At 45.6% G+C, this 15,321-nt stretch overlaps 1 long non-coding RNA gene across 1 annotated transcript in view; it reads left to right on the forward strand.

Moving 5' to 3' along the window:
* Window positions 1-747: 747 nt before the first annotated feature.
* The window catches only part of LOC102154816, a 393,058-nt gene continuing 378,484 nt past the window's right edge, over window positions 748-15,321 (forward strand). The window contains exons 1-2 of the long non-coding RNA XR_005360886.1: window positions 748-2,066; window positions 15,226-15,308. This is a non-coding gene — a long non-coding RNA (uncharacterized LOC102154816). The remainder of the gene's footprint in view (window positions 2,067-15,225; window positions 15,309-15,321) is intronic.

The raw sequence follows: 15,321 nt of genomic DNA on the forward strand, positions 1-15,321 counted from the left end.
GGATTCGATCCTGGGACTCTGAGACTAGGCCCTGAGCTGAAGGCAGATGCTCAACCACTGAGCCACCCAGGTGTCCCCCATTTAGAAATTTTTAAAAATAGTGATTACATGTGGAAATTATAACATCCTGTATATATATATATATATACATATATATATGTATACACATATATATATATTTTAAGATTTTATTTAATTAACAGAGAAAAGAGCACAAGCAGGGGGAGCAGCAGAGGGAGAGAGAGAAGCAGGCTCTCTGTTGAGCAGGGAGCCTGATGCAAGTCTGGATCCCAGGGTCCTGGGATCATGACCTGAGTCAAAGGCAGATGCTTACCCAACTGAGCCACCCAGGCGCCTCAACATCCTGGATATATATTTAGCCAAATAAGACATTATTATTATTATTATTATTATTATTATTATTTAAAGATTTTATTTATTTATTCATGAAAGAGAGAGAGAGGGAGAGAGAGAGAGAGAGGCAGAGACACAGGCAGAGGGAGAAGCAGACTCCCTGCAGGGAGCCTGATGTGGGACTTGATCCTGGGTCTCCAGGATCATGCCCTGGGCCAAAGGCGGTGCTAAACTGCTAAGCCACGGGGCTGCCCTAGCCAAATAAAACATTATTAAAAGCTAATTTCAGGGATACCTGGGTGGCGCAGCGGTTTAGTGCCTGCCTGGGATCGAGTTGAGGGACTCGATCCCAGGACTCAGGATCACACCCTGGGCTGAAGGCAGGCACTCAACCACTGAGCCACCCAGGCGTCCCTGGACTTCAGGCTTTGACCATTATATGATGCTGTCTACCTCTTGAGTGCAGAGGTGTGCCATGTGGCACACTTATTTGGAGGGTGAAGGATGGAGCAACTCTGAAAGTTCTCTAGAATATGGGACTCATCTTCCTCCAGTGTTTGGTATCTCCTTCAAGATCTAGTTCTACCCAGAGTGGCCTTTTGTTTTGTTTTATTTGAAATATTTTATTTATTTATTCATGAGACAGAGAGAGAGAGAGAGAGAGAGGCAGAGACACAGGCAGAGGGAGAAGCAGACTCCATGCAGGGAGCCCGATGTGGGACTGGATCCTGGGACACCAAGATCACACCCTGGGCTAAAGGCAGAAGCTCAACTGCTGAGCCACCCAGGCATCCCCCAGGGTGGCCTTTGGGATGTAATGACTTTCCATCAACATCAGCCAACCAAGAGTTTCTGTTGGACAGGAGGACAGAGGCTTCCTTGGTACTCATTCTGCTGTCCATTCATTCAACAGAGGCTATCAGATTTCTAATGTGTGCCAGGCACTGTGAACAAAAAACCCCAGACAACGACCCCTATCCTCATGGAGTTTATATGCTATCAGGGAAGGCAAAAATAAAAAAGAGAAACATACAAAGTTATGGGAACTTAATGATGAATGCCAAGCAGAAACAAGGAAAACAGGAGGTGGATGGGAGGTATTGGAGACTGTATTAGTTCCCTATAGCTGCTGTAACAAATCACTACACTTGCAGTGGCTTAAAACAGCCCATATTTATTATCTCACAGTTTGGGGGAGGTCTGAAGTCTAAAATGAGTCTGGTCTGCAAGGCCGCATTCCTTCAGGCAGCTCCAGGGGAGAATCCATTTATTTGCCTTCTCCGGGGTTTTAGGGCTACTCGCATTCCTTGTTCCTGGCCCTGCATCACTTCAACCTCTACTTCCTTGTCACATCTCCTTCTCTGACCTTGGCTCCTCTGCCTCCCTCTGATAAGTACCCTTGTGATTCGATTTGGCTCACCCAGACAATCTCCTCAGCTCAGAATCCTCATTTAATCCCACCTGCAACATATGCAACCTCCCTTTAGCTATGAGTGGTAACATAGTCATGAGTTCCGGGGATCAGGATGTGGACATCTTTGAAGGAGGGCATTATTCTGTCTACCACAGGGACTGAAATCTGAGAAGATATGACTAAGGAAGAACTCACGGAGATGACATTTGAGTAAAGACCTGAGGGAATAAGGAAGTATGCAGATGCCTGGTGAGAGAGCCTTCCGGACAGAGGAAAAGGCATGTGCAAGAGTCCTGAGGTAGGAGGATGGCTGGTATGTTTGAGATGGGCAGAAAAGCCAGAATGTCTGGAGCAGAGAGATCCAGGGGCAGATTGGTAGGAACTGAGGTCAGAGAGGTAATATGGAGTGGGTGTGGGAGGGGAGAGGCAGATCATGAAAGGCCTTGGGGATGATTTTTTAAAATATAGATTTGTATTTATTATTTGAGAGAATGAAAGAGAGCGAGTGAGAGAGAGCATGGGCAGGGGAAGAGGTAGATGGAGAGGGAGAAGCAGACTCCCCACTGAGCAGGGAGCCTGATACAGGACTTGATCCCAAGACCCTGGGATCATGACCTGAGCTGAAGACAGACGCTTAACCCACTGAGCCACCCAGGCACCTTGATTTTAAGAAATGTATATTATAGGGGCATCTGGGTGGCTCAGTCGGTTAAGGGTCTAACTCTGTTTTGGCTCAGGTTGTGATCTCAGGGTCGTGGAATCAAGCCCCAGGTCAGGCTCTGTGCTCAGCTTGGAATCTGCTGGAGATTCTCTCCCACTCCCTCTTCTTCTGGACCCCATACCTCCCCCTGCCCTGGCCACCACTTGCATGCACACACGTGTGCACTCTCTCTCTCTCTGAAAAAAAAGAAAGAGAAAGAAAGAAAGAAAGAAAGAAAGAAAGAAAGAAAGAAAGAAAGAGAAAGAAAGAAAGAAAGAGAAAGAAAGAAAGAAAAGAAAGAAAGAAAAAGAAAGAAAAGAAAGAAAGAAAGAAAGAAAGAAAGAGAAAAGAAAGAAAAAGAAAGAAAGAAAAAGAAAGAGAAAGAAAGAAAGGAAGAAAGAGAAAGAAAAAGAAAAGATGGGGTGTCTTTTGAAGGTTGAATGCCCAACTCTTTTTTTTTTTTTTAATTTTTATTTATTTATGATAGTCACACAGAGAGAGAGAGAGAGAGAGAGAGGCAGAGGCACAGGCAGAGGGAGAAGCAGGCTCCATGCACTGGGAGCCCGACATGGGATTCGATCCCGGGTCTCCAGGATCACACCCTGGGCCAAAGGCAGGCGCTAAACCGCTGCGCCACCCAGGGTTCCCTGAATGCCCAACTCTTGATTTCAGTTTAGGTCATGGTGTAGGGGTCATGGGATTGAGCCCCAAGTGGGGCTCTGTGGCTCAGTGAGGAGTCTCCTTGAGGTTCTCTTTCTCCCTCTTCCTCTGCCCCCTGTCCCGCATGTGCTCTCTCTCAAAAAGTAATTTTTTAAAAAAGAGAAATATATCTTATACTCTGAGTGAGATGAGAAGACCTTAGGCACTTCCCCTAAGTATATATTCAATAATTAACTATGAAAAAAAATCTAAAACCAAGTAAAAAGAGAAATGCAAGCTGGGGTATAAATATGTAAAAGGGAATAAGGAAATATGGAGGGATCTGAGTGCAGGGATCAGCACCTGCGAAGACTTAAGCCTTTAATGTAGGAGGGGAAAAGGCTGATGTCTTTATTTTTCAGAGAACTCAAACAAATCAATAAGATAAGTCCAGAAACTGGGTAGAAAAACAAGAAAAGGGGCGTGAACAGACAACTCGAAAAAGATGAAAAGCAATTAGCCAGGCACATGGGGAAATGATCAGCCTAACCAGTAATCAAAGAAATGCAAATTAGAACCACAAACAGCAAAAAAAAAAAAAAAAAAAAAAAAGAACCACAAACAGCTACATTTCCACCTCATAAGGATTTTAAGGACGATGATGCGGCTTTGGCCAGCTTGGCGTGAGGGAGACTCAGGAGTGTTGGGTGCCGGGGGTCTGACCCCTCTGGAAAACACTTGGACACTGGGTTTCAGGGCCTTAAACATGGGTGTTCTCATTGGCCCAAGAAAACCAAGTCTGGTAATCTAGCCCGAAGGCATAATTTTTTTAAAATTCAATTTGCCAACATATGGCGTAGCACCCAGTGCTCATACCATCAAGTGCCCCCTTCAGTGCCCGTCACCCAGTCACCCCATTCCCCACCCACCTCCCCTTCTGCAACCCTTTGCTCGTTTCCCAGAGTTAGGAGTCTCTCATGGTTTGTCTCCCTCTCTAATTTTCCCCACTCAGTTCCAAGGACATAATTCTAAATCTGGAGAAAGCTTTGTTCATCGCAGCCAAACAGTAGAGACAATGAAACTGTAAACCAGAGATTAAATAGGCCACAAGGGTCATTCCTTCGATATTTTTGTCAAGTAATATATATTTTTTAAGATTTTTATTTATTTCCTCATGAGAGACACACAGGGAGAGGCAGAGACGTAGGCAGAGGGAGAGGCAGGCTCCCTTCGGGGAGCCCGATGGGATTTTCAGTTTTAAAACTGGGACAGGGGACGCCTGGGTGGCTCAGCGTGGTTAAGTGTCTGCCTTCGGCCCAGGGCGTGATCCCGGGGTCCTGGGATCGAGTCCCTGCATCGGGCTCCCTGCTCCTTCCTCTGCCTGTGTCTCTGCCTCTCTCTCTGTGTCTCATGAATAAATAAATACAATCTAAAAAAAAAAAAAGTCACTTAAAAAAATAAATAAAAGGCTGGGACAGTCCTCGGTCAGCTGGGATAAGTTGGTCGCCCTAAGAAGAACAACATTTTGATGGGCTGGTTGGGGCCGTTCTGAGGAGGTGGCGTTTGATTAATGACTGAATGAAGCCAGGGAGGGAATTATGGGAATGCTAGCCAAGTCGTTTTCCAGGCACAGAGAAACTCCTGAGACAAGACATTTTTTTTTTTTAATTTTTGAAAGATTTTATTTATTTATTCATGAGAGACACAGAGAGGCAGAGACACAGGCAGAGGGGGAAGCAGGCTCCCTGCAGGGAGCCCGATGTGGGACTTGATCCCAGGACCCCAGGATCATGACCTGAGCCAAACGCAGATGCTCAAGCACTGAGCCCCCCAGGTGTCCCTCTTGGGGCCATTTGAAGGACTTAAAGCATGTCAGGGTGTCTGAAGCCTGGCACCAGGGAGAAGAGTAGGAGACGGGTTTGGGAGGAGGCCATAGGGGCTAGCCTCTGGCCCGTGTAGGAAAGGGAAGAACTTAGGCTTTTCTTTCAAGCCCAGCCAGGGAAACAAAACGGTATCATTTATGATTTGAGGACGATCACTTTGGTGGTTGCCTGGAGAAGGGAATGATGGTGGGGGTGGGGCGGGGGTGGGGCGGGGGTGGGGGGCCGGGTGGGCCCAGGTAGCCCGGATGGCAGGTAGTTATAATCTAGGGCAGTGTTCTGGAACTCCAGCCTGCATCAGAATCACCTGCAGGGCTTGTTATCACGGCCTCTGGCCCTGCCCCTGAAGCCTGCGTTCCTAGCAAGACGCCGAAGCTGCCAGGCCTGGGTCACTCTGAGCAGCTACCACTTTGAGCGGCCAAGGACCAGGAGAAGGGCGACGGCCACCTGGTGTAAGGTCTCCTCTGGTGTGTGTGTGTGTGTGTGTGTGTGTGTGTGTGTGTGTGTGTGTTTGTGTGTGTTTTAAAGGAATATAAAGGGATCCCTGGGTGGCTCAGTGGTTTAGCGCCTGCCTTCAGCCCAGGGCATGATCCTGGAGTCCAGGGATCGAGTCCCACGTCGGGCTCCCTGCATGGGGCCTGCTTCTCCCTCTGCCTGTGTCTCTACTTCTCTCTCTCTCTCTCTCTGTGTCTCTCATGAATAAATAAATAAAATATTTATTAAAAAATAAAGGAATATAGAACTATTGACCACTGTTTACCAGTATTTATAATAAAGTAAACAATATACAGTTGGTTAACATTCTGACTACAAAGCTCTTGTTTTTCCTGGTTTCTGCTGAACCAGTAACTCCAATACTGAGAAGATTGAGCCTACATGTTAGGAGTGAGTTAGGGTGAAAAAAAACATGCAGGTCAAGAATTTGGATTATAGAAGTCTGTCCACCCATATCCATAGTTGCAGCCATATAAATGCAAGTTTATTTGCAAGATCCCTGGGTGGGATGTGTTTTGAAGTGAAACTCTGAGGCCCGTTTTGGTTCTCCTGTAACCTGATCACACCAAGGAGAACATCTCAGTTTGATACCAGTCAGGCTCTAACACTCTTCTGGCCCCTGCCCTTTTATTGTAGTAAAGAGAGCAGGCCTCAGAGCGCCCAGCTCCCAGTGGACAGCTCTACTTAAAATGTGACTTGGGGGAGGCCTGTATTGTATTTTTTGTGGTTGCCCACAACTTATGACAAACGATGTTGGCTTTCCTTTATACAGGAGTCTTATAAAGCTTCCATTTTCAATAAACATATTTAGATTTTTAGAAACGAGAATTGCTTTTTTATAAATCTATGAAGTAAGTAATAGCGTGGTGCAACTGTAGCTGTTCTTAAGTGGCCGCAGTTGGGGAAATGCTGTCCTAAGCCTTAGGTTCCCTTGGGTCCTGCAAGCTCAGCCCTTGATGTCATTGGGCCCTTCATAAACCCAGGAGTTCCCCACTGTCTCTAGGCCAACAGTCTAGTAGCCCACTGTACCCCACCATCTCCCTTTTTTAAAAAAATTTTTTATTTTTTATTTATGATAGTCACACACACACAGAGAGAGAGAGAGAGGCAGAGACATAGGCAGAGGGAGAAGCAGGCTCCATGCACCAGGAGCCCGACGTGGGATTTGATCCCGGGTCTCCAGGATCGCACCCTGGGCCAAAGGCAGGAGCCAAACCCCTGCGCCACCCAGGGATCCCACCATCTCCCTTTTTTCTGCTATTCATGCCTTTATTTATTCAACCCACATTTATTGAGCACCTATTAGCTTCTGGGTCTAAGTCTCAACCTCAGTTTGCAACATCCCCTGGAAAAGCACTGTACACGTGATAATGGTTCTTGGAAAGAACTTTCTCAACAATTTACAAAATTTTACAAAAATGTAAAATGACTGTGTGCATATGTCCCTGGTGATGTTTCTTGTTCTATGTGCTTCCCTCGAGGGAGAGAAAGTAAGAGATGGGATTGGCATGCCGGGCATTACAACTGCCCCCCTCCTCCACTGTACGCCCAGATAGGGAGGCACTCATGTGAATGTCACCTATTAGATGTGTCCTACCGGGGACAACAAATGTTGGGACCAGGCATAGATCATGGGGCACCATCAGAAGATTCTGAACAGAGGATTGTAACATTGGATTTGGGTGTCAGAATGTTTGTTTTGGCAGTTGAGGGAATGGAGGGAAGACTCTGGGTAATGGGTTAGGACATCTCTTTGGGCAAGTTGTGAAAAATTCCTGGGCCTAAATGTCTCTCGGTTCAAGAAAGCAGATTATTGGGGCACCTGGGTGGCCCAGTGGTTGAGCGTCTGCCTTTGGCTCAGGGGGTGACCCTGGCGTCCTGGGATCGAGTCCCACATTGGGCTCACTGTGAGGAGCCTGCTTCTCCCTCTGCCTGTGTTTCTGTCTCTCTCTCTCTCTCTCTCTCATGAATAAATGAGTAAATATTTAGAAAAAAAAAAGAAGGTAGATTAAATTTTCTCTTGTAATGTACAAGAATTCATAAAATAAAGTGACACCAAAGTGCAGGAATGTAGATGGTTGGATTCTCACCAAATGGGGAGCGTGTGTCTGAGAATGGTCTGGGTGAGGACACAGACTCTGAGGCCGGTGCAGAGGACCTTCGGGGACACTCGAGGCTGGAGGCAGTCACTCTCCCAGGCTGCTGATCTCGAGGAGCAAGGAGAGGATGTGTGACTGCTGGGGAAGATTTAGTCTGGCCAGAGCAGTTCAAAGAATTGTGTTAAGGAAGACCCCACAGTTAAGGCTGTAAAGACTCTCCCACCAAACTGATGTAAAATCAAGCTGTGCTGGGTGGAGTAGCTGCAGGGATTTATTTAGTGATGATTAATAAGGTGAATTTCACCTCGGTTTGCAAGGGTGCAATTAAACATGCAAATGCTTTAACAAAGTTAAAAGTTCTTACACATATAATGATTATATCTAAGGGTCAAATGTGATGATGGTAGACATGAAAATGCTTCATGGGCTACGGAGGCCTGTGTTACAACCCCTGCTTGCTGATGCACCTCTGTAGGGTCGGCTGGGTGCACCCCAAGACTCTCAGTCCAGTGCTCTCTCTTGTACTGCATGGACTTGTTTCCCACCAGCCCTGGGGAAGGGGCTGACTCCCCCGCAGTGCTATGGGGAAAGAGCACTGTAGACATGTGTACCTTTTCCAGTCACCTGTGCTACCTTCCTTGGGCTCTGGGTAAGTCAGAGCTCTTTCCTGGTCACCATGGCAACTGTGAGGCATCCAGGCATGAGTATCACGCCTGGCTCTGGGGTCTGAAACTCTCCCTCTTGCCCCTGGCTCACTTTTGGGTCCAGATTGTGATTTCTGGCAGCTCTGAACCAAGGAGTTTGAGAAAATAAGAGCCCATGGCAAAGAAGGGTCTGACGTCATGGTTCAGAACTCTGACTTGTGGGACACCTGGGTGGCTCAGTGGTTAAGCACCTGTCTTTGACTCAGGGTGTGATCCTGGAGTCCCAGGATCGAGTCCCGCTTCAGGCCCCCTGTATGGGGCCTGCATCTCCCTCTGCCTATGTGTCTGCCTCTCTCTCTCTGTCTCTCATGAAAAGAAAAAAAAAAAAAAAAGAACTCTGGCTTGTGGCACTGGGTGGACCTGGTTCAAATCCTGGCTCTGTCACTTGTTAGTTGGTGATCTTGGGAAAGGCCCTGTGACAGTCTGGGTTTTCCAAGAGGCAGACATGGCTCTGGGAAGCAATGTGCAAGGACTTAATTGGGTAAAACACTTTGTGAGAGAAGTCTGACCCAAGTTGGACTCCAAGTGCCACAGAAGACTGTGACCTAAGTTGGACTCCAAGCGAAGGAGAGAAGGCTGGGTGGAAGCAACTGAGTGGTGCAGCCTAAAAAGGTTGAAGTCCAATGTTTTCTAGGGTCCTGTGTTTTCTAGGACTGGGACTGCCTTAGTTTCCCTGCTCTACTCCATCACTGATGGATTTCTGGTCCAGCAGGTGCACTCTCATGGTTACCATACCCCTAACCTCTCACAAGACTGGTTATGATCAAATGAGACAAGGCATGAAAAGCATTTTATAGGAGAATTAGCACTCAACACACTGTAGCTATTATTATTATTACCCCAACACTCTTGAAGTCAACAAGTTTCCTTTTTCTTTTGTTACCAAGCATGACCTAGATCAGAGAAGCTGCTACTTCAGATTCCCTGTAAGTGAGTGGGCCAGGTCTACTACTTTAGGGAGCAGTGGGGAAGTGTGATAAACCAACGCAGACATGCCCCCATGTAAAACATTTTGAAAAATAACCTGAAGCCAAAGCAATCAGATCTGTAGGCTGAATTTGGTCTGCGCCCCTCCAGTTCGAAACCTTTGCCTTCTACGTACAACGTTGTCTATAACAATTTCTGATATTCTGGGTTTGTGAGAGCCCGGAGGTCAATTTCATTAAGAGAAAGCAAAAATATTTGGGGTTAGGTATTTTTTTTTCCTCCCCTGTTGCTAATTTACAGTGTATTTGACCAAACGGAGAGATCTGACTCGTTGAGTTTGGTTTTCTACGGAGCATCAGTGTTGGCTTATCCGAGAGGTTTAGAATGTGGATGTGGGATGTGAATGGCATGGGCTGGGGTCTTGGCTCTCCCACTTACTGGCTATGGGATCTTGGGCAAGTTGTGCCATCTCTCTGTAGCTCATTCTGTCTACCTGTTAAATGAAGGATAATTCTGGAATTTCCTGATGGGGTTGCTATGAGGATTTAGTACATGGAAGCTTAAAACAGTGCCCAGACCAAGTAAGGCTGAGTAAGTGTTGATATTATTCTGGAGTTGGGTGAGGGGAGAGAGAACATGGCTTTTCTCCATCATTTTATTTCACAGAAGCCTAAAACTTAATGGTTGGTATAACACCCAAATAGGAATGAGTTTCTCCTACCCTGGTGATATAATCATATATAATAATGTCACTTACATAAGCTTCTCTACCTCCCTGTTAAAGCCACCCACACTCTGCTCTGTTTCATGCCGTGTAAGAATTTTTCTCCCACAGGGAAGGAGACACCCAACTTCATATTAATTATCACTATAAAGCAGGGACCAATAGGGGGTGCTGGGAAAGGTGGATTTGTCAGTGATTGGGGGGAGAAAGTCTTTAGAAGCAATGAGTCAGGCCTGGAGGCCTCAGAGGAACCTGTGGGATCATGGAGCTGGAGGCCAACCAGGTGCAGCCTGAGCCCGCCCTCTGCAGATAAATGCTTATCTATTGTTTCCTTTCTTTTTTTTTTTCCCCCAACTTGAAACATGTTCTACATGTGATGCATGCTCATCATGGGAAATGTAGAAAATAGAGGGGGGACAAAATAGAAGTGTTAAAGTCAGAACTTGTTTGGCTATAAGTGTCAGAAATCTATCTCAAGCTGGTGGAGGTGATTCAAGAGAAAATATCAGTCCCTATGACAGGAATGTTCCAGGCATGAATCAGTCAGGGCTCACACAACACTGAAAGGATGCCATCTTGCTCTCTCACGCCATTCATTTCTTCAATAGACCTTCTCCAGGCAGCAGAGGTCTAAAAGTAAAACACAATTAACCCCAGACTAATTCCCATCATGCTACTAGAAAGGTAGAGTGTCAGGGATGGATGCAATCAGTGGGACGTGTACACATTGCATCCCTGAGCCAATCCTGTGGCTACAGTAAAGGGTCTGATTGGGCAGGTTAGTGAGCCAATGGCCCAAGGAGGTGGAATCAAGGCAAGTCTCCCTGGAAATACAAGGAACAGGCTTCCCACAGGAAGGAGAGTTTCTGTTCCAGAAGGAAGAGGAGAAGGTGATGAGATGATGGAAACACTGGGAATCACTGTGAGAAGCAAGTACAAATTTCTTTGTTTGCTTGTTTCTTTTCTTTTTTTTTTTTAGAGACTTTATTAATTTGAGAAAGAGAAAGAGAGCACAAACATGGGGGAGGGGCAGAGGGAGAGGGAGCAGCAGACTCCCCACTGAGCAGGGAGCCCAATGTGGGGCTCAACCCCAGGACCCTGAGACCAGGACCTGAGCTGAAGGCAGATGCTTAGCCAGCTGAGCCACCCAGGCGCCCCCACAAGTACAATTTCTAATACTCCCACTAGAATTAAGGGCTGCTGACTTCTTTATGTACACGTTTCCAGAGTTCCCTACTCACTTTCTTATGTGTCTATACTTAAAAGTGTATTTTGGACGTGCAGAACATCGGAATATCCTATGCAAGCTTTTATGAACTGATTTTGACTGCGTCCTTCAAAAATATCAATTACCCATCTTGATGGGGATCCCTGGGTGGCTCAGCAGTTTAGCACCTGCCTTTTGGCCCAGGGCGTGATCCTGGAGTCCCAGGATCGAGTCCCACATCGGGCTCCCTGCATGGAGCCTGCTTCTCCCTCTGCCTGTGTCTCTGCCTCTCTCTCTCTTGGTGTCTCTCATGAATAAATAAATAAAATATTAAAAAAAAACCCCAAAACAACCCCCCCCCCAATATCAATTACACATCTTGAAATCCAAATGGTTTATTTCCTTGGTCCAAAAGTTAAAGAATATATAGACAGGCAAAAATGAAATACAACTTATAAATATAAATATGACTTATGACTGGTTGCAGCTGACAGTAGGACTTTGAAGAAGCCAAGGTTGCAACAAAGGGACTTGTTACGTCTCCTCTCATGACAGCCTATAGTTCTCCTGTGTGGTGCTTTCCACATTTATAATTACTTATTAATTACTTGCAGTGGCTTATGTAAAATTACCTCATTATGAAATATTTCAGGTACACGAAACAACTATAGACTGATATAGTGAACAACCATTTACACATCACTCAGCTTGAAAATCATAACAAAAAAAAAGAAAATCATAACAAAACAGTGGCGCCTGGGAGGCTCAGTGGGTTGAGCATCTGACTCTTGATTTCAGCTCAGGTCATGATCTCAAGGTTGTGAAATTGAGCCTCATGTAGGGCTCTGCTCTGGGCATGGAGCCTGCTTGGGATTCTCTCTCTCCCTCTCCCTCTCCGTCTGCCCCACCTCCCCAGCAAGCATGCTGTCTCTCTCTCAAAGAAAAAAAAAAAAAAGAAAAAAAAGAAATGTAACATAACAAATACAATCTCAGCCTGCTGGGCCCATCTCAGCCTTGTGCCCCTTCTTCTCTCCCTCTGTCCTCTAGTTGTGTTTTTTATTCCATGCACATTTATACATTTTTTAAAAAGCTTATACATTTATTTATTTTTAGTAACCTCTACACCCAAGGTGCAGCCCAAACTCGACCTGAGATCAGGAGACGCATGTTCCACTGACTGAGCCAGCCAGGTGCCCCTCCATGCATATTTTTATACTTTGATTGTGTATATATTATCTGTTATCAACATATAGTGTCGTGCTGCATTTTTAAAAACCCTAAATAGAATCCTGCTGTGCATATTTCATGACTTAGCCTTTTTTTCACTATCATGATTTTTCAATTTATCAAAATTGCATTCCCTTAATCTACTTATTCCCTTATTTCTCTACTACTATTGGTGTTAATTTGTTATGATTGCATTCTGCTGTACAACTGTATCACGATTTATTTATCCATTTTCCTGTAAGTGGGAATTCAGGTGGTTTCTGTTTTTCTCCTCCTTCTTCCTCTTCCTCTTCTTCTTCTTCTTAAATTTTAAGTAGGCTCCACACCCAATGTGGGGCTTGAGCTCACGACCCTGAGATCAAGAGTCACCTGCTCTACTGAAGCCAGCCAGAAGCCTCTCTGTCCTGAACATTTCTTCTTGTGAAAACTGATGGAGCTTCTCCAGGTCTATGGCATCTACCCAGGAATGAAACTGATGGGTTGTAGAGTCTGCACATCTCCAGCTTGCCTAGATTTCACCAAACTAATTTGCACTCTTACCAGCCTTCCGTGAGACTTCCTGTTTCTTCAGCACTTGGTTTCATTAGATTTTCCATCTTTGCCAATTTGATATGTGTGAACTGCAGACACACCCATTGTTCAATCCTGGAGAGCTGGGATCTTCTGTCTTGTTGGCCATGGTTTTCCTGGCACTCGGCACAGCTCCCAGCACATGGTAGATGCTCAGTGTTTTGGGATTGACTGAGCAACAGAGTTTTCTGGTTCTTCCCACTTACCGGAGAGGACACTTGCTGTCCTGGCCTACTTCTCCCTATCCCTCTCACTTAAAGATCAGAGACCTCTCAATCACTAAACAGAGAGGACAGTCTGGCTACCCTGTTCACTTTTCATTTGAGCACTGGTTCTCAAAACTATGCACCTGCATCAGAATCACCCAGAGGGCTCGTGGAAACATGGGTGGTGGGGCGCCACCTCCAGAGTTTCCTGTGCAGGAAGTCCAGAGTGGTCTAAGAATTCACATTTCTAATGAGTTCCTGGGTGGTGTTGATACCACTCGTTTGGGAAGCACACTTTGAGAACCATCATATAGGAGAAACATCCAATCCAGACATTTTTGGATGTGTGGGAAGTCCTTAGAGACCGAATGCAAAGCTTCAAATATCATTCCTAGAGTGGATAGCAGAAGGAATAAAAGTCATATCCAACTCCACTTGGCTGGAGTAGGGAAAAGAAGACCCTGAATTCTGGGTCTCTAGAATGTTCAAGACAGGTGGCAGCCCTTACGGAGACTGATGTAATTCAGTAAGAATGTATAGAGCAACCACTGGCATATTTTCTCATCTTCCACAAGATTTCAAGCCAGGATCCTTTTCTTTCCCCCACCATACTCCTGAGACCATTCTGATCTTTTCTTTCCCCTCCTCCCCCTGTTTCTTCTTCAGCTTCATCAAACATTCCTTTAATTCAAAGGTAGACTTGATCGTCTTGACACCACAATAAAGATAGCTGCCCTTTATGGAGGACTGGGTTATAAGTGTTTTCTAATCTGATCTAATCAGCATCATTGCATCTAATCCTCCCTCAGATCTCTCAACTCCAACGTTGTGTTCTTTATTATTCCTATACACTGTATTTCTCTGAGTGTTGGTCCATTCATTCATTCTTTCATTCACACCTTCACCAAATGTTTACTGAGCACCTGCTACATGCTAGGCACTCTGCTGCTGATGTGGGCAAAGCAGACAGACAAAAATCTCTGCTATTGTAGGGCTTACAATCTCTTATTACTCCAGTCTGTCAAAAGAGATGATACTATTCCTCATTCAGGGTTGCTGTAGGGATTAGGGAAATGTGTGCCTGGTACATAGTAAGTGCTCAATAAATGTTGGCTCCTGACCTCCTTTCCCCGCAGGAGCTGTTAGCTTTCTATTCACATATGTGGAGGAGAGCTGTTGCAACCAATTCTGAGACATGATCTTCTAGAAGGACACATTGGACTGATTTTTTAAAAAAAGATTTTATTTATTTATTTATTTAGAGTGTAAGTTGGGGGAGGGACAGAGGGTGAGGCAAGGAGACAGTCTCAAGCAGACTGCGCTGAGTGGGGAGCCCAATCCCATGACCCTGAGATCATGACCTGAGCCCAAATCAAGAGTCAGATGCTTAACTGAGCAGTTAACTGCTTAACTGTGACTTAACACCTGCACTGTTTTTAAAATTCATGCAACCTTCACCCTATTAACCCATCCGAGCAAATGCTCATTTTCCTTGGCCTCTGTGGGCAAGACTCAGGCTCTTGCTCCCAGCTGCTTCCTGGGCCTCTCATCTTCCTCCCATTCCAGCCAGGATCTCAGACTATACATGAGTTTTGACAGACCCACGCTTTGGGAAAGCTTTGTGCAATTTTGAGAGCTGAAAAATGGAGGAATATGGGCTCCAAGCAACTGCTGTGATGGAGAATAGAGGAAAAAGATAAGAGGAATGTGCAGCTTAGGAGGATGTTTGCACAGGCAACGAGAGGAAAATAAGTAACAAATGTCTACTTAGAGGTATTTTTCCTTCAAGCATCTGGAGCTTTTGAAGATCTGGGATAGGAGAAATCTACAATTTAGGAATGCAGGCTGCTGTTTATGTCATTTCTACCTTTGGGGGCTTCAGTTCCATCTTCACTGACGGGGTGCTAGTGATTTCTTTGTCAGGCTCAGTTTTAGTGATTTCCCCACCCCCTCCAGGAAGAGGGTTTAACTGTACAACATAATTGATGCGCTGAAGCCCAAATTGGAGGTCTCTCTCACTACAGACGAGAGAGTTCAGAAGGGAGATGTCACATGAAAATTGCACATTTCTTTCCACAGGCCTAGCAGAAGCTACACCTGGACTCCGGCAGCCAAACAGGTGGAACTGGCTTTTGGATTTTTCTACCCAGCTACCCCTTGTGGTGAGTGAAGCGC

This window comes from Canis lupus, chromosome 6, assembly GCF_011100685.1.
Source record: "Canis lupus familiaris isolate Mischka breed German Shepherd chromosome 6, alternate assembly UU_Cfam_GSD_1.0, whole genome shotgun sequence".
In the NCBI taxonomy this organism is placed as follows: domain Eukaryota; kingdom Metazoa; phylum Chordata; class Mammalia; order Carnivora; family Canidae; genus Canis; species Canis lupus.